Source organism: Coloeus monedula (genome assembly GCF_965178545.1).
Source record: "Coloeus monedula genome assembly, chromosome: 4".
In the NCBI taxonomy this organism is placed as follows: domain Eukaryota; kingdom Metazoa; phylum Chordata; class Aves; order Passeriformes; family Corvidae; genus Coloeus; species Coloeus monedula.
In genome coordinates, this window is record NC_138784.1 from 28,868,056 (window position 1) to 28,888,483 (window position 20,428).

Here is a 20,428-nt window from a genome sequence, read left to right on the forward strand (position 1 = left end):
CTTTGAAAATAAGCAGTCAGTTTAGGTAAAAATCTTCAACCTCTCCCTCTGTAGCAAATACTTCACCTGAAACATCCCAGGCCTCCATTTGCTTTTTCCATAGCTGCAGTACACTTCCAATTAGTATCTGACTTTATCTTCCTCTACCACTTCTAGCTGAGGACTCCCAACTTACTGGAGAAAAAGAAAAAATCCTGCTATGCACACTAGCAAAACTCTTGTATTCCATCACTTTTCCCTTATTCTGTTCCCAAAAGCCATCCATTTCTTCCTACCTGACATTCTGATTACCCTTTGCAGTGATGATATCTACCACCTTAGACTCATCAGCACATCTCATCAGTGCATTCCTCCTTTCCAGGCAGAAGTCATCCATAAAAATATTAACCTTGGTTCCAAACCAGTACTGGAAAACGCCACTATTCATCTTCCTCCTGTTTAGCACTCCCCCTTCCAAGACTATTTTCATGTCCCCCTCAATCATCTCTTTACTCACATTATAGTTCTTCTAAGTATCATTTTTCTTCAGGTGAACAAATAAATCCCTAGGCAGGCCAATATGACTCCTTTTAAAGAATCCAGTTAACATTAGATCTACTTCCTTTGCATCTAATAGATTTAACCAGGATCCTATACCACACTAGATAGTAGGCAATGTCACAAATTATTTCTTTATATAGGTTTTTACTGTCATCACACAATTTAAAACTTAAAAGCTGCATGATACAAGACAGCTCTGTCAAAAAATATATGGAAGCTGCAGAATCAAAGAATACATACAAGTATGCACTTATATACAAATCAAGAAATACATATAAAATTAATCTGATGTTTGACTATGTCAAATACAGCAGTCACAGCAGGTGGCAATGTCTTGCAGTATAGTAGCAAAAGGCAAAGGTTTGATGTCATGATTGCACATGCAATAAGAAATGAAGAAGTCACAGGAATTTATGTAAATAAAAGAGGTGACATGAGCTGCAGGTAGACTTCCAATAGATTTGAGGAACAAACCTGGAACACTTTCAGATTTACTTACGGTTGCAAAAGCTGTGCACTAAAATCATAATACCATTTTTTTCCAAAGTGTTTGTTTCTGTCTAACTGTAAGAGAGGCCCAAATGCATCCCTGAGGAGAGTCCATCTGACTTGAGTCCTTTGCATTTTCCCTGTCTCTGCTGTGAAGTACAAGTTCGCCTGAAATAGCTCTGCTCTGGACATTCACACACCAGGGACCAGGCACAGACCAAGGAAAATACTGTAGCTGCCTACTTCACCTTTCAGCTGCTTTCCTGGGATTTAGCAACCTAAATGCATTTTTGGGATGATTCCATTGAAGCAAGGATGGAGTAAGGTCCTGTAACAGTGTGAAGAGGGGCAAATAAAGTAGTTGAGGTAATTACAGCCCAGTCAGCCAAACATTGATATTTGAAAAGAAATGGTGACAAATTAGTAAGAAAGCAATAAATCAAGCTGTCTCTAACCACCTTGAAGAAAACAAGATGATAAAAAAGAGTTGACATATTTTTCAGGAACAATTCATGGCAAATCAATATAATTGCTTTCAAAACAGCTGATCTAGCATACAAGGGGACAGGTCCCTGTAATGAACAAACAAGAGAAATATAGTCTAGATGAAGGTGCACTTATTTCAGGTCAGAAGCAGTTGAATGGAATGATTCAGATTATTATTGGAAAAATGGGAATACATTTCAAAAAGGCACCGGTTTCTTGCTATATCCAGTATTTTAATGAATTACGGTAATTTTTTTTCTTTAAAATTTGCAGCTGACACAAATTTAACAGGTATTGTTCTGCTCCTGACTCATTTCTATCCAGTGCTAATCTATTCATCTCATCCAGCTGGAGTTGTCTAGCATAGTCTTCTGGATATTCTGGAATATAGTGTTCAATGTAATTAAGCATTGAATAATGATCATGAGAAGAGACAAAGTTAATCAACAGGAACTCTTCATGACTCAGATAAAAACCAATATGCAGTTATCAAGTATTTACCACATTGACCTTCCTCTCTGGTACTCCCTCACAAAATTTCCAAGTTAGAAAATGAGCAAAGAGTAACTCATGTTTATTCTCGCTCTAAAGAGAAGCCTGGCTTTTATTGATCAGAGCAATCTTCTCAAACACCCATCATTTCAAATCACAAGTAATACTAGAAGTTAAGAATTCCCTTCCACAGTCCATGAAATTGATTAATTCTGGTGTCTATTATACTCCTATATCCAAGGACAAAAGTTGACACTACTCTGTAAATTATCTAGCATTGCAAAATGCTGCAAAGCAACAAAAGCACTAAATTGGGCCTAATGTTTCAAGTAGGGTGCAAAGCACCCACTAAAACCAGTTATTTGCTGCAGTTTTATCTCTTTCATACTGTGTATCAGAATACACAAAGGTTTTTGTGTCAATATCTTATTTTCTGCATCACTGTCTTGTGCCTCTGAGCATTGAAATCCAGCTCAGACATCGCCATGCAGAGTTTATTACAAGGTCCCAAACATGCCCTGCTCAAAAGGAAGCAGCCAGAATTTTTCCATCATCAATGGTTTAAAAAAGAATTCTTTTGAACTATAATGTGTGTGTTGCATGCATTATATACTGGTGGTTTAGCATGGTTTGTTTTTTAAAGAATTAGTTATTAAAATGTTATAGAGAGTTTAATTGTAAATGCACAGAAGAGAAGAACAGTAAGCCTGTGGCATGGTATTCTGCATTTCAAGGTCCCGTAAATGAGCTGATCAAGTAGTCTTGGACATAAATGAGCTTGGATATAACTTTAAGATTTACCCTACTTCATTAATCTAAGTTACCCTTCTGTCTTTTCAAGAACTCCCCCATTTCAGCTGACACTGTACCCTTGCCTGAGCTTCCATAGATGTGCTGTATGCTGCAAACAAACTTTTCAATCATGGCAAGACGGTCCCTGAAAACTGATTTAGTTTAAAAAACTTGAGGAATCTTTGCATTAGAAGAGTTATAATGAAGCCCAGGGATAGGGGTTATCCCTGGTGTTGCAGACACAACATCCAGCCTTACAGAGTAGCTGCTGACACAAGGCCCTTCTACCCCTGGCCAGTAAAGGTAAAACACTTCACCTTCGTTACATGCAGGACCCTCTACTCTGCTGCAGGAGACAATTAGATTTTAAAAAAATCCCACAGATTATAAATTGTTCCATTGAATACAGAAATTAGGATATTAGCTATCAGGATAAAGATTGTACCTTTTCATGCTAGAAGTTGTACTTTGAACCAGGACCACCCTGCCCTGCTGAAAATGGACATTACTTCAGTGCTGACCTATCACCATGCTTCCATGCTGCTTTTCAGTATGACATTTTCATAAACATCTCAGTGTGAACTCTTCAAAGACCTTGTAGCTTCTTAAAGTAGGGTGAAAATTAGAGCGTTTGTATTTGGCTTGCTAATATAATATCCTAATGGCATCTTTGTTGACTATATGCATCCATACTTTAGAACTGGGAGATTGTTCTGCAATGCTAACAGCTCCTTATCAAGTTTTACTACTGTTTTATTATACTACTACTATGTTCTTTTATTTTAAATTAACATTTCTTCCCTTCTCTACAACATCACCTCAAGGTGTCAAGTGCCTATGAACCTCCCAGGTGCCCACTTGCCACCTTGCTGTCCCAAAATGATTTCACGATTAAAACCAGAGTTGTCACTCATCATGTGGGGAAAATATTAAGTATCTCATAGCAGTACAGTATTTCTGTCAGTAAAACAGATGGTAGTGTAAACCAAGATGTAAATTAAGCCTACAGAATATAGTCACAGAGGTCATACAATCAACACTGCATTGAAGAAGGAGGTGCGTATTTACACAGCTCTTAACTGGAAGCAGAAAAAAAAGATAAATGAAAGTCACAACATTTAAACTTCTTGAAATTGTTCAGCATTTGCCCTAATGCTCCTGCCTTGCAAGCATCACCATCAAAGCAGACATTAGGAAAGGTACTTGAAGTGCTGGAGCCTGGGATTTTCAGCTGTCATGAGCGTCCAGTCAGGTTTAGAGAATGAGCCATTAGATCAGAAAGTTCTGGGAAGGGGGAAATTGATTTTGATTGGATTTTAGCACCACCAGAGAGTTTCAGGCCCACTATTTTTTGGCAACAGGCAGTAATGTCTACATCATTTACACTAAATTACATTAATGTACTTCAATACTTAAAATGATAAAAGCAGTAATACAAAACACAGTAATATGCATATTTGACTATCACTTTTACTACAAATTATATTCAGCTACAGTTGCCAGCAATTATTACAATTTTAAGAACTAGGTCAGCACTAGATATTTATACCAGCTCTAGGCAGACTTTTCCAGCATCGTGCCTTTCAGTACTGGATTTACTAATACCTCACTCTCCATATATACCATTCTTTTACCTGGCACCTAGGTAGAACCTTCTAATTCCTTCCACTTAGCAGCACAACATAGGCAGCAGCAATTAAAACTTTTACAGGGGTTCAGTTAGGAAGCATAGAGGAGATTCACTGACAGCCAGAAAATTTCACTGAGCTCATGACCCTCTTCCTATCATCATCATCAAGAACTCTCAGCAACAAATGCGGCCCAGACTGTGGGTCAAGTGATTATTTTGCATAAGCATAAACTCTTTCATGATGTTTCTGTGGTCTGATCCTTATTTAGGAGCAATCAAAGCACTCTGGCAGCAGAAACAATTGTTTACATTGACCGTGAAAACTGCTGATCAAACTAAGCTTGGACATGTGAAAAACAAATAATCACTTACCTGTGGAGTCTTGACTCAAAGTTTCTTGACTGCTACTGTTGTAAGAAAGCACTGGAGTGATAGAAAGTGATGCTGGACAGGACAATGGACATGAGAAGTCATTTTGTGTAGCAAAACATCGACACACAGGAACACAGGCATCTTCAGGGACAGTGAGACCAAGGGCAGGGTTCCCATACACACAGAGATTTTTCCAGCGAAGCAGTCCTATTGCAAGAGGGCCAACAGCATCAGAACCTGACAACAAACACCTGGAGTTAAAACCTGTGTCCTTGTATTGTACAGTTTATAATTTTGGACAAGGAAGCTATAGCAAGGTAATACTAATTCCTGTTTTGATCATTAAGTTTGTCTGTCGCCTGGAAAAGAATGTCCTATTTTATTCTGGTCCACTATCAGTAATGTTGTTAAATGCTGGCGTAATGCTGAAAGAATACTTGCAGTATGTGTTTTCCTGAACAAGATTCATTTAACATGAAATAAGTCACCTAATTTCAATGGCAATTGACAGATTGTGGTGGTCTTGCTTGTACCTGGATTTCTGCAGGAACTCACTCATACATTACAACAACTCATACAACAACTGGAGGTTTCTCAAGGAAGAGCGGAAAGCTGGAGTTGAATTTTTTTTTTTTTTAATCACCAGCTTGCTGTGATTGTTTTGGTCCCTGTGAGGTTCAGACCTCAGTGGAAATCAGGAAGCACAGCCCTCCCACTGTCACAATGCACTTCTCTGTTCTTATGCTACAACAAAGTCCTCAACAATTCTCTTATCCACCAATCAATGGTTTGAGATCTCTTCTATTTCACATTTTCTTTTTGCACATTCTGAAGATTCATATTCGATCTTACTAAAAGCTCAGCTGTATATGACATTGTGACACAAAACAATAGGGCTTATTATAACACTATACCACCAGACTGTGGAGAAGAGATACCCTATAAAAATTATTCTGCTGCACTCAATATTAGCGCCACTGCTCCAGCAGCATCCCATCCCAAAATATAGAAGAAGAAAAAAAAAAGACATCACCTTTGGAGTACTGATTACCTATAACTGCAAAATAAGGGGACTTCTACATGTCTCTCCTACAACTAGTTTCTTATTTTTTAACTCTCATGTTTATGATACTTGCAAAACTGGGAGCATCTGAATCGAAAATATCCCATCCACAAAACTGGACTCTCAAATGCAGGCAAATCAAACCTGTGATAGTCATACAAGCATCCTCAGGCTATTATGGCAACACTCACAACAAGACTACAAGTGCTGCTGGATCAAGCAAGCATTGAAATGCAACACAGCAGCTTAGACCTCAGACATGATCATGCAATGAATTCCTGAATTCATCTGCAGAAAACCAAGTATGTAACAGTCTGAGTGGAACTGTTGACTCACAGAACTGGCTCATAACATCTGCAAGAGCAATATGAGAGTATCTAATGCAAGAGTTATTTCAGTTGCTCTCACCACATTTCTGTCACTTACTGTAACTAAGCATCAAACTAAGCACCTGAAGAGCAGCAGTTGTCTAATGGTAGATCCCTTAAAAGGGAACAAAAGAACAGAGATTTTTCATCTGTTGTCTCAGAAGAGGAGCCTCTCGCAGCTAGGAAATAAACCTCTTTAAATAGGTGTGTGTGCCCCCAGAGCTATTTGAGTTTCCCTCTAGACAGGCAGACCCATACATCAAGGACTTCCAAGTGTGTCCACTCCAGAGAGAGAGCTCATAGGCACTGCAGAAAGTTCAGTGAACTGTAGTAAAATAATGTTCAATACTAGCCAGTATTGTCAGACATCACATTTAACAAAAAAACCTCCATCCTCCTTATTTTCATCTTTTTTCTTTTATACAAAATTTTGACTCATGGTTTTGTTTAAACATAAAATTGGTGGATTTTCTAGGGAGTTAGCTGCCAATGTATTGTTCTATTTATCTTGCAAACATTCAACACATTTGAGACCATCAATAGTACTGAACATGGAGCTTTGCCTGTCTAACTTAAAAGGACACAGGTTTTATTCAGCTTTCCTAGTTGTAATTTGTGTTTATTTTAATACAGATACCCACAGACTAAAAACTGTAATTATCCCATAGTGCTTGACCGCTTTACAATGAAGGCTCAGGAAAATGGGAGCATTAAAATATATCTGTGTATACAGGATATGAAATTTATGGCTGTTTTTAACTGTCGATATATTAATGCAAAATCCATAAAGATTTATGTTCAGATTTTTTAAATACACTTGCAGTCACTCCTTTGTCCAGTATAATTTCCTGTAAACATTGATTTTCAATTTTACCAATAAAGAGTCATTCCATAAACTCATTTGCAAGTACATGGAATTGATCATTTCTGAGAAAAAAACCCAAAACACAAACAACACAGATACATCATACCAAAGAGACTATTAGTTGTCTTATATATCTGTTCACCACTGCAAGGCCATTTTGCCTATACTAAATCCATCAGCTTAATTTTCATTTTTATCTGAAAGAGAGCATATGCTGCAGCTGTAAGCATATTACACACAGGACCTGATACTGAAAAACTAAGCTAGACTATAAAAAGTTCATAAATAGAACTACTCAGCACTCTTGAGTGAAGACAAGCTATCCAAGTTTTTGACTATGTTTAATCTCATTAGTCACATCGGTCAGCAACAGCTTTCACCATAACCACTTCTTGTAGCCACATTAAAACAAATGTCTAATTAAAGCAACACATATAGAAACGTGTATATATCAATGATATATATAAGTGTATCTAGATATGAAAATATATACATATACACACATACCCATGAAAGTGTATGCAGTAGTTTTAAATTCTTGAATTGCAAAGCCATAACTGTTTTGTTTGCAGAAAATTTTAGTTTCAGTTGGAGTTTTTTCGGAAGGGAGGAAAAAGCTCCCTGAAAAATTTTCACTCAAAACAAACAAACAAACAAAAAAAAAACCCAAAAAAACCACACCACTTGAAAAAGTTATCAGACTTCAAAAGACGTGTTTTTCAAAGTAAGTGCAACACCAGGTATCATTGCAAAATGCAAGGAATGCTGGCTAACCCTGCAGCAGTACAGACAGATGTGTTTAACTGCGTGATCCATGCACAGGCTGTTTCTGTCTGCTTTTTCAGGCAGAAACAGCCTGACAGCAAAACAGCAGCTGAAACAGAAGAATCCAAAAAAGAGACTTTTGCAGTGGTTACATACTTCTTAAGTTGTGCCAAAAATGTCAATATTATAAAAGCAAAGGAAAGCAGTATAGAGCTCTCAACAGGACTTCACAACATCAAGGCAGGGAAAGGGTTGCCTGATATGTGCTGAAGGAGGCTATTTAGCAGCCTAATAGAATTTGTGGTTGGAAACAAGAGGACAACTATGAATCCACAGACAGTGTTCCAGCCACAAGCTTAATGCCATTCCCAGGTGTTTAGCTATAACTATGCTTTGCAGAAAAAGAAGCACATGCACCCTCTATTAGCAATATAGAAATTAAATTCAACTGTATGTCTTGGAATCATTTTTCCAACTGAAGAGGACTGAAAGGGGCTTGATAGTCCCTCAGAGCACTGCAGATGCAATGCCCTGAAGAGTAAACTTTAAAGCTTGAAAACAGATACAAACCTGGCTACCCTGGTCCCCCAGGTCTTCCTGTCAAGCATCCACTTTTTATGCACTTGTTTCACTGTTAGACATTTCCCTTTCTCTCTGCAGTTTTCTCTGAAGTGGTTGATTTGCATCTGAGTTTTCTCTCTGCAGGATCGTCCCCAGCACTGTTCTCTCACAGACAACACCATGCTCAAAAATTCTCCCTGAAAACCTCAACTTTTGTATCTCCTCCTGAAGCAGTAATACTCAAAAAAAATCCCCTAATGTTCCTCTTACCCCATAAATGCAGTAATGCTATACAGCAAGCACATAGCTTAGTAAATTCCTGCTTCTGCTTTACAACAAGTCAAAACTAAGATGAGAAAAATAACATACCTTGCAGGGTCCATGCATTTGCCCTACCTGGGCTCCAGGCTGAGTTTGCTGCAGAGTGACAGCAGGCTGTCTGTCGTGGCCTGTGCACCTCCAGACCTCTCCTATTTCCTGGTGTCCTGGAATCCCCCATCCCGCTACGATGCTTCTTTCTGCTGCTGCCCAGCCAAAGCCTCTCACCTGTGCTCCTGCTGCCTCCTGAAACCTGTATGGCACATGCTGGCCACATGTTAGAAGTGCAGTCCTGCCATTCAAAGGGTTGGGGTTTTTCCTTTCCTTTTCCCCTCCCTCCTCCCCTGTCTTCTCCCACTTCTCCAGTTAATCCTGATCTTTGCAATCAGGCACACCTTTCCCCTCCTGCAGCTGAGGTGGAGCAGGAGCTGCTGTCCTTTCACATGGCTGCTGCTCTAGTCAGGCTACTCCATAGGGAAACAATCTCAGGGAGGTGGGAACAGAAAAAAGCACCACCACACTTGGGAGGATTTGCAAAAACACGCATATATTTATTCATTTAACTCCTTCTTGCTGCTAAACCTCCCTGAGCTGTGGTGGTAAAACCAGACACAGCCCCCTGGCATAGAGAAATGAGGCTGCTGCAGGGTAGGCCAACTACATCTGCACAAAACATGGTACATTAAAAGGAGGTGTTTGTATGGGGAGAAATACACACACTGTAACAAAACAAATCCAAGTCCACAAGACTTGAGTGGCAAGTTTCACTGCTACATTTCCACCTGAGATCCTCTCCCACCCCAGCAAAGCAGGAGGCAGAAAGCCCAACAGATTATCTCTCCCTGAGCTTTACTGCAGGTCAGGACCCAGCCAGCTCCTGTCCTTCATTGATGCTATGGGAGGCAGACCGTGGCCACCCGAGTCACACACCCTGACACTTTCCTCCAAAAGCTTAAGCTGTGGGTGGCCAGCTGGCCAGCGTGAAGCTTGCTGGAAACTCCTTAAGCCTGTTCCCAGACCATCCCATTTAACCCCTGTAACAGTAACATGAAATGTCTCAATATGCTTGGGAAGCAAAGAAAGACACCCTTTTCTCCTGGGGTAAAACTCCTCTTGCTCTAGTAAGTGCTCTTTTTATCCCAGGAGTCTGATTAAAAGCTCTGCAGTGCAGGAAGAGTGACAGAACCAATCAGAGCTTGCCTTGCTGCCTGCTCTGCTTGCTTATCTGACCTGAAACACTGCCTAGGGCTACCTGCTCTGAAAAAGGTTCTCTAAATTCTCTGACCCTTCCAAGCAGTTAAAGGATTGAGACATCTCATTCCCAAATTTTGGTTCCCTTTTTGAAATAATTTGTTCTGAATAAACCACATTATTAATTTCTTTCCACTGGAAAGATACATATTGGGGATAGATGATATATAGCTAACATGGCTAAAATAATCACAGTAACAGATTAAGGATACCAGTTCTTAAACAACCCTTCCCTCCCCCCCAAACTATGAAGTCTATATCAGCATTTTTTAATCTTGCATACTTCTGGTATGTTTATAGATATATTTAGCCAAACAGGACGACAATAATTACTTTCAAGAAATTCTGTTCCAGCTAAGCATATTTGACATTCGCACACAGCATAAAACTGAAAGTGCATATGTGGAATTTTTTCAAAGTTTAGGTTAAGCAGAAAAACAGCTTTTAGCTTTTTATTATCTATATGTGCCCCAATTAAAACTTTTCAGCCTAACATCTCCTTGTCCAGCTTTCAAATACTGGTGTTAGCTGGTAGACTGGCTAACACATAACCAGATACAAAGAGCATGTTATATTAACAGGGATTTGACATGACTAAATTATTTTACATCTTAGTAATCACTCTATCTTTTTCCCTTTAGAAAGGTAATTATCCTTTAGCTGCCTCTCCTTGCAGGAGATATGCTGCAAGGATGAGCCAGATCTCCCATGGCTGTTATTAATTCACATCTGGATTAGACAAGAATTGATATTTATATGAACGTTTGGTAGAAAATAAATGCATGTGTACATGAAAGTATTATGTTCAATGTCTACTCACCTTGCATCTACTGACATGTGAGTAATTTCCTTTGGTTCATGTCAAGACTACAGATACACATCAAAGGACAGAGTTTTGCACTCAGCCACAAAAAAGATGCACAGCAGACCGTGTCATACAGCAGAAGGGCACATTCTCACTGCTTAGCTTCACTTAGCTGCTGTAGGAGGTAAGCCTCCATAAGTTTCGCCCATAAATGAAGAGAGAAGGATCAACTGGAGTAGTCTGTAGTAAGATCAAAACTCTAGTCTGTGAATAATTCTTGATAAGAGGTTTACTCTTACTTACCATTAAGTAAAGATACAGCACAAGGAAACTAGCTACCTAATTTAGCTGGCTAAGTTAGTTTCCTGAAGATAGGAAGTGTAAACCATGACCTGCTGGATCAATTTTGTCATCCAGTCTCATTCCATTTTTTTTCTGGATTCAATAAGCACTTAAGAGTTTATTCTGGAGAGGCAATTCCACAGGTGCGCTGTCTAGTTCTGTGGGAAAGAGCTGTACCAGGCTCCACTCTCACAGCTTGTCTTCCTCTGCACAGGGGGTGCATCAAGATCAGGAAAGATTGCAAATCATAGGCAGATGATGGAGATCACGCTGGCTCTCTACAGTTCAAGGCAAAAATAATGAGTTATTAAGGACAAGGTGTTGTTTCCACCTGTCTCATTGCAGAGCAGTGGGTAGAACACCTGGCAGTGTCAGAACACACAAGGAGCTAAAAATTGCAAAAGGTTTCCTCGTCTTCTTACCTAAGGATTTTGAGACTGCTTCCTGGGGAAGAAGAGAGTGTAAATAGCAGCTCTAGAAATATCTAAGAGAAAACAACAAGAAAAACTTTTGCTCTGCTTACACACAGAAGGATCTATGTCACTAACAAAAGCCCTGATCTTCAGCTGATCACCTCAGACTGCTTATCTGTCAGATAACTTCAACTTGATTGAGAGCCCTTGCTGAGCCTTTTCATGTTAGTGCAATAAAATACACTGTTATGGATGTCCACTTCATCAGTGGTGTGGTTGACAGGACGGATTTTTTTTTTTGGACAGTCTGTTTAGCTACACAAGATGAGGTAGGAGCACTGCAAATCACTGCCATAGACATATCATAGCAGAGGGGCAGGGGAGAGTTGGAGCATACTGCATGGGAAACAGACTTAATTTACAACTATTATTTATATTTACACTAGGGACTGCAACATCATTAAAAATCTCCACTGCAGAAAAAGTCCAGGAGAACAATCATTATAAACATCTTCCCTGAAAAATCTTGAAGAAAGGCACTGAAGATCAGACTCTAGCAAAAAATATTCAGTGTGGAACCTAGATTACCCAAGATGAGGAATTATTAGCTGTCCTCTTTCCCAGTAATGCACTATAAAATTTTAAGTAATTTCTATTAATTTTTTTAAAAACATATACTGGTAAAATAAATTGGCATTTTAATGAAAAGACAAGTAGTTCAAGCAGAGACTGGCTTGCTGCATTCTACAGCCTATTCAGGAAGAACTCTTTAAGCTTAACAGCTTCTCTTCCCATCAATAACTGTGATAAGCTAGCTGAATAAAAGTTAAGTAAATCCTAAAAGCTTTAGTTTTTACTATGGAAGTGGAAAATAAAAGATCAGACTTCACAACAGCATGGAGTTCACTCGGTCCTCTCTATTTAACTAAGTTTTCATATCTAATAAGGAGAACTGTGCTCAGAAAACAGCTTTGTTGCAAGTGCTGACAAATGGATAACACAGGGTTTGCTACAGACCTTGACAAAAAATAATTGAGAACATCAATCACAATCTATTTGGAAAACCTCACTGTGTATTAGATGCAAGTTATGAATGTCTCTTCCTAACTCAAACATTCAGTCAACAGGAGTGAAGACTTAGATGCAGAGTGCCAGCTGCCTGAAATATATAACCTAACATCACCATTCCCCAAACAGGTCCTGTCCCAAGAGAAAGTGTGCACACTGAGAGACACAGAGGGGCTTTGAATTCCACAGTAAGGTTTCCTCATACAAGATACAAGAGACTAAAGTACAAGTTAAGCTTTTAAAGAGAGACCCATGCTCTGCAAGCAAAGCAGACTGAATAAAGCCTTCCCACTGTGCCAAGTAGAACAAGTCCTCTCCTCTGCAGCTTTTACCAATTTCCTGTCTTGTGCAGACTCCACACAGACCTCCACAAGCTCCAGACTCTCTGTTGCCTCCAAAGGCCCAGAAGGCTCAGGTATGTCTGCCCCACCTTTGCAGATGGTGACACTGGAATGTAGGGTAACCTTGCCCCTGCGCAAGAGGAGCATCCTCTGAATGCAGTGGGCTCCATCAGGTGACAAGCAGGTTTGTCAGAATAAAATGAACAATTTGATAGGTAGTAAATGGAGCAGCTTTGTTTTCATTGTCGCTGGGTAATGTGGTCTTATCAAAAAATTCATAGAAATTTGAATGACGATTTTGCTTTTCTTCCCACTCCTGACTTCAACACATAGCCACACACAATGTTTTTACTTTATTTCAGAACTCATATTTCTGTCCTATTAATTCATTTTTTAGCCCTTAGTAACTGAGTCATAAGCAGTTTTCATTGTTAAAAAAAAAAAATCAAAGGATTGTTTGCTAGTTCTTGTTATAAGATTATGAGCAAAAGAACAGGGACAAAAATAACTGTTCACAATTTAACGAAGTCTCATTTGTTATTACTGAATTTCACCTGTTGAATTGAATGCCAAGCATAGGTTTTCACTGCATTTTATGAGGTTGCTCATTAAGGTACCTTTTTGCAACTTCTTGAGCTTGAGCTTATCTTTAGGATCTCATTGGCCTGAGTATACCTGAGAATTCCTGCTGTATAGGAATAAAGCATGCAGACAGAGCCTTGTTTCCAAAGACCACTACATATCCATCTCCTCTTAAAACACTGGACTGACTCACCTTGCATTGAGAGACATCATTACATCTCATGTCTGTCTTGTACTTCATGAATTGCAGAAATCTGTCAAGACTCAGCACATGCCCTTGAATTTTTATTAGCCTGTCTATGCAAAACCAGATTTTACAGAGAGCAGTGCTTGTTCAGCTAAAACCAAACACTTTATTGTCACAATACCACTTTAATGTTTTTACAGACGCTGCAATATTTTCCAAAACCCACATTTCTAATTTGGTTTTAAAAACTCCTTTGTGTTTATCTGTGTGTCAAGTGAAAGGCACACTAAGCCAAACACTACCATAATTCATTATCTACAAGAACATCTGGTGATGAGAATTTCCCAAGAAGAGCATTCACAGAGAAGTAAAAAGCTGAGCTGAGAACAAGAGTTAGCTCACCTGCAAACTTTGCTTTAGAGAGATCTTACTGAAGCATCCAGCACCCCAAAGGGAACATCCTTCTCATCCAACCCAGTGGCAGTCACCTAGTCACCAGGTTGTTCTTGGTCAAAATTTCTTAGTTTATTATTTTTGGGTTTTGAGAGATAGATACAGCTTTTTAATCTCCCAAGTGTGACAATGCTGCCTGTCCCAGGGAGCAGAGAAAATTGTGTGGTTGAGGTGGTTGTAGGTTGTGACTGGAGATCTGGCGGTGAAGAGGGAGAAGGCAAGGCCTGAACAATGCTGTTGTAGAAACTTCAACAAAGCTTTTTGAAACCATAGGTATGACACCATGGCTGCTTGATAGAATTGCCTTATTGGGGGAGGGGGAAGCAATAAAAGACCTAAAATAAGCTTATATGCTTTTTTTTAAGGTTTATAAAACTGGCTTAACCCAATTCTTGGAAAACCAATCACACAATGCCTTTTTGTGCAGTCACAGCAAGAGCAATACTCTCTCACAAACTGCAGTTCTCCGGGTACCCGTTTCCATTAGGATGTTCACAAGAAGTTTGTTGACAAGTTGGTAGTGACTGGCTAAGAAGATAAATAATAAAAAAATGGTAAATAGCCAACCATCAGCTGTATGTTGTAAGCAGCTACTCTTTTCTTGTTTTCTTTCCTTCACCTTTAGCACTATACTGTTAGTTTATAGCCCAAACCCAGCTGAATAACTCAAGCACTGTCTGAATCTAGTTGTATCTTTCACTAGTACAAGCACCTATTTTTGCTTGATTTGAACAGAAACACTTGTGGCAGTGACACGGAATAGAATAGCTAAATTGGAATGGACTTATGCCAATCATCTAATCCAACAATACTTACAGTGTGATCCAGAACTTGTGGAACAGAGATACTTCAGGTTTCATTCTACAGAGCAACATACAAAATAGTCAAATAATTTTGGAGGCAGATATTATAAGTTTAGGAAATAACAGAACTAAATTGGTCAGAATTGCTTGTAGCTCCTGAACTCAGATCCCTTACATGCATTTAAGATGAGATGAGCTGCAAATTCCTGAGGATTGGTTCTGCATCCTTGGGAGAGATAGATGGGGAACACATTGAAGGAATACAGGAAAGCTGCATGATTTACTTCAGGAAAATAATTTCTGTCTCTAAGAACAAGATTTATATGTCCTTTTTTTCTTTCTACCTCCCTGCATATTAGACAAATGAGATTAGCCCACCCTTTCACAAAGGGCTACTTTACTTTTTCATTAAAGGAGTGTCTCACTTAAACCCATTAGTCAAATTTGCAATGCTGCTAAACATTCCCAAGCTATAAAGCAAAGTCACCTGAAATTTCAAAGTTATTCAGTCCAGTATCACACTAACTACTTTGAATTGCAAGTCATCTCAAGTTAATTGACTCAACTGAATGAATCACTGGGACTTTCAGCCCTGACTTTCCTCCATTTTAAGGAGATAAGCCTCAAGAAACACTCAGGTGCTGGTGATGAGAACCTGCAAATACCAATATGAAAATGACTCACTGCCTTCAGCACAGGCTAGAAAATAAGGCAAGGGGCCACACACTGATGTACAGGGAGAATCCCCAGTACTAAACAACTGCTTATGCAGTCAGAGCTGTCTCTTCTACAGGCTGAGTGAAACAGCATTCTGGTGAAATCATAATTTATAATGGATGTGTGTGTCAAAACTATAGAATCATAGAATGGTTTGGGTTAGAAGGGACCTTACAGATCATCTAGTTCCATAGTTCCTGTGCCTCTGTCACAGGCAGGGATACCTTCCATTAGAACAGGTAGCTCAAAGCTCCATCCAGCCTGGCTTTGTACACTTCTCAGATGAGGCATCCACGTCTCTGAGCAACCTGTGCCAGTGCCTCACCACTCTCAGTGAAGAATTCCTTCCTAATATCCAGTCTAAACCTTCCTTCTTTCAGTTTAAAGCCATTGCCCCCTGTCCTATCACCCACTACATGCCCCCATAAAAAGCCTCTCTTCAGCTTTCCTGAGGGCCCTCTTTGGGTACTGAAAGGCTGCAATAAGGTCCCCCCAGCACCTTCTCTTCTTCAGTCTGAACAACCCCAACTCTCTCAGGCTGTCTTCATAGATGAGGTGCTCCATCCCTCTAATCATCTTCATGGCCCTCTTAGGACTTGTTCCAACAGGTCCATGTCTTTCTTATGCTGAGGCCCCAGAGCTGAACACAGTACTCTAAGTACTTCATTTATGCTAGTGAAACAGTTGCACTTACCCATCTGAATGACAGCTTTCTCTAAACTGTGAATGTTTGACTTTACAGTCCTAATATGTTACTTTTACACACCAGTGTGAATGGAATGGGACTTAGGGACCCAAGTCTTGGGGAAACTCATTGGGTTTTAAGCAGGAAATCACAAAGAAACTTCCCAATATTTTTCTTTAAACAATGAAACCCATCCATAATCTAGCAGACATTCCTAAGGCCATTGTCATGCAATCACCAAAAATGCTTCTTCGTGCATATATTTGTAAATATTTTAACCTAGCAAAATATCCTACTACAACTAAGGGTGTTTTGAAATGCCAACTATACAACTGTGTAGTCACAAAAGTCTCCCAAATCTAATGTGTTATACAGGAGCTTAATTCCAGGGCTATAGACCCAGACATGTATATTTAGTTTGATTTTTAAATAAACTCATTTTGCTGCTCTTTCATTTGGTTGCAGCAATAAATAATGTCATGGTACTTCAAGGGTCAGTGCTGCAATGTGTACACACTAAAAGTAATTTATTATAGTTTTGTTTCACAGGTGTCTATAGAGTAGTGTACTCAGCAAAAAAAAGGAAAAAGAAAAGCTGTGAAGCAGCATATTGTTCATCTAGATGACACATCACGGTAATTATTTCTGTTCTTCTGGGAATATAGGTTCCAGTACAAGGCACTTTTTGTTAACAGCAGCAGTAGTTCAGAAAAGTAAATAATAATAATAAAGCTTATATGAAAGATCAGCAAAGTAGAGGATTCTGAACCTGAATTTCAACAATTACTTTTCTCTTAAAATGCAGGAGGTAAAGGATATGCTTTCACTGAAAGATGCATGTAACTGACTTTAATATAGTTCTTATGAGGTGCCATGTCTGAGTATTTTGACAAACACTAAAGTATTCCACTTTTCCTGAGTGAATATCCAAACAGGGTGTTTGTTTGAGGGAGCATGCAAGTTTGGCTTTGTTTAGTAGGACCTCAGCTTTGCACAGTACTTTCTGACCCAGCAGTAAAGGCCAATTTTACAAAAGTTCTATGCTGCAATCCTACCTTCTAAAAACTCTTAGCACAACTAATTTGTCAATACTTTCTGCCTAGCTACATTCCTTGGAGAAACAGCCAGTTTCCCCCATCCTGTAAGGTTTTTCTTCCATCTGGAGCAAAATACTTCACACAAAATACATAATAGCATTGATTTAGACATCAGTACCCCGCCCCAAGCAGAAAGCCATCCACTGCTGGCATTCCCACCAGGTGACACACTTGAAAGCTCATTTCTGAGTTAATGGGGATTACTGGCTAGCCAGATCTGAACTGTGGGCAGATCTCACCCCTAAAATATTTTAATATTTTGCTTTTTATTAAGACATCTGAAATGTATAAGAATTGAGCTTATTTACATTTCACACAATTTATTTTTCAAAACTTTTAGTAAGGAAGTGATCTTCAATCTTGGCTCTTAAAAGAAAATAATGAAAAGGAGTTTTTCAATAATGTATTTGCATGAAATGAAAGGGTCTTACAGCATTAAACAGCTCTTGCATTATTTATTTCATGCCAAGTCTGGATTTTGTTAGCTAAAAGTTTTATTTGAATCAAAGAGGAAAGTTTTGCCTGTGCATTTCTAGAGAAGCTAAGGGGTTTACATTGCCAGAGTAGTCTCTATAAAATTAATAGACACCAGAGGGCCCCACAGCACTCAGTCATCTAACAAACAGATTTCAGTTTCCCTGTAGGGAAAAAGAGAAGGAGCTGCACAGTTTGATGTTCAAAGCTACGGCTGTTTGAAATTTTAGAAGGAAAACTGTCCATATATATCTATTATATATATGATTAGGATATATAAAATAGGGTTAGGATACTTACCTGAGAAAATCTTGGACTGCCTTTGCATTTTATTGGCCAGCTGTAACAGCATCTCTTAAAAAAAAAAAAGCTGCAGCATCTCTGCAGAGCTTGGTCCTGTAGGAACAAGGATGGCAGATGCCACAAGAATGTGCTTACTAGACAGAGCTGCAGTGGAAGGATAAGTCTATCTATGTGATTGGGCACCAGCATCAGACTGGCAGGAACTAAGACACTTGGGAACAGGCAGAGAAAGGCAGGCATTAAAAGAGTTTTAAAAAAATCAAAATAGGGAAGGGGAAAAAAAAAAAGTTAATTAAGTGGCTCCAGTGAGAACACCCAATTCTCTTCTCAACAAAACTAATTAAATTTCTGTCATTAATGGCAACAGACACAGAGATAGATCTTAAGTTTGTTGACAAGATATAAGCATGACAAATATTGGCATGAAAGTGCTTTATATTTCAAGTAGAGCTGCAAATACAACTTTCAGAGGTATATCTGAAACAATTAGGCTCACTGTCAGCTAGGAAAGAGTAGGAAGCCCCTTCTACACAATCAGTCACACTGAGACCAGGATCAGTCAAAATGTCTTGAACTCCAAACAAAGCAATGGGTTAGACGCAGCTATTTATGCCTGAGATGGAAGCTACTGTTTGTGTGGTGGTAGAGAGAAAATGTGAGCCTTCTGAAATGCATTCTCTTTCCCTCCCCACAAAAAGATGTCAGGAGAAAAAACATGTGTGCACATTAAAAGGTGCAGTGTATGTTTATTTTAAATAAGTACTCATACAGAGAATATTGATATCACATGGAGAATTCAGTCAGATTCTTTCTCCAAATTATCTTTCCCTCACAAAAAGTAATATAAACTGAAGATTAGACTTGCTATCTGACAACATAAACATTGCAAAAATAGTATGTATTTCCATTAGGAGGTACTTTGTTAGACCTTATTCTTGGCTCACCTTGTGTTCCATGACGCAGTTAGAATGTGATTATGCAGTTGGTGACTACAATTTTCACAGAAGTTGGATCATGCATAAATACACTGTTTTTATAATAAAACAAAACCAAGTCTACCCATGTGTAATGGGTGAGATCTTTAGATTAGCTGATTAAGGTTTCAACTGTAACAGCTTATGCATTTTTATTTCATTTTGAACTTTAAAATTCAGTCTATTACATGACATAATAAATCACAAAGATGAAGTCATTTGCTTAATTTTCTCTGTAGTTCAGAAAGGTAGATGTTAAAGTTGCCTTACATTGAGATCCAAGAGCCTCAGTCTTCAAATTGCTGCTAAAAACCTTGTAAAGGGTTTAAAAGGTGCTGTGGGTTGACCCCACCCAGCAGCCAAGTGCCTGTGCAGCTGTTCACTCTCCTTATCTCTCCTCCATCCCCGGCAAGATAAGGAGAGAGGAGCAGCAAAAGCAAAACTCGGTGGCTGAGATAAAGAGTTTAATGAATGGAGGAAAGATGAAAAGTAAACCACCAAGTGATGCAAAGGCAATCCCTCACTACCACCCACAGACAGACTGATGCCCAGCCAGCTGGCAAACAGCCACCTCAGAAGCCACACAACCTGCACCCCCTTCCTTCTCTACCTCTTCCTTCTTTTTATTGTTCAGGTGATGCTCTATGATATGGAATAGCCCTTTGGCCCATTCAGGTTGCTCAGTTCCCAGCCATGTCACTCCCAATCACTTGCCTACTCACTGTGGGGGCAGAGCAGGAAAAAGAAAGACTTGACCCTGGCAAGGGCTGTTCAGCAACAGCCAAAACATCAGTGGGTTATTTTAGATTTTAAATCTAAGACACAGCCCCATATGCAATGCTATGAAGAAAGGTAACTCCATCTCTTCCAGACCATTACAGAAAGAGACCCCAAGAATCAGCTATTAATCTGCATGAGATATATCACATGTAACTCACCACTTGGAAACCCAAAAGTCAAAACCAAGTCATCTACTGTAAAATGCTTTCAGCATATGAAACCCTGTGCCAGATTTATCAAACCTGACAGCAATCCACTATAGTCAATACTCTGCCTAACATTGTAGCAGAGGCTTTGACCAGTGTACTTAAAAAACAAGCAAGCCCAAGGCCTTCCCCAAACATACAACTTTGTATGTGATCTTGTGGGACCTGTGTCCACATTATCAAAACTGATGTTTTCCTCCTACAGT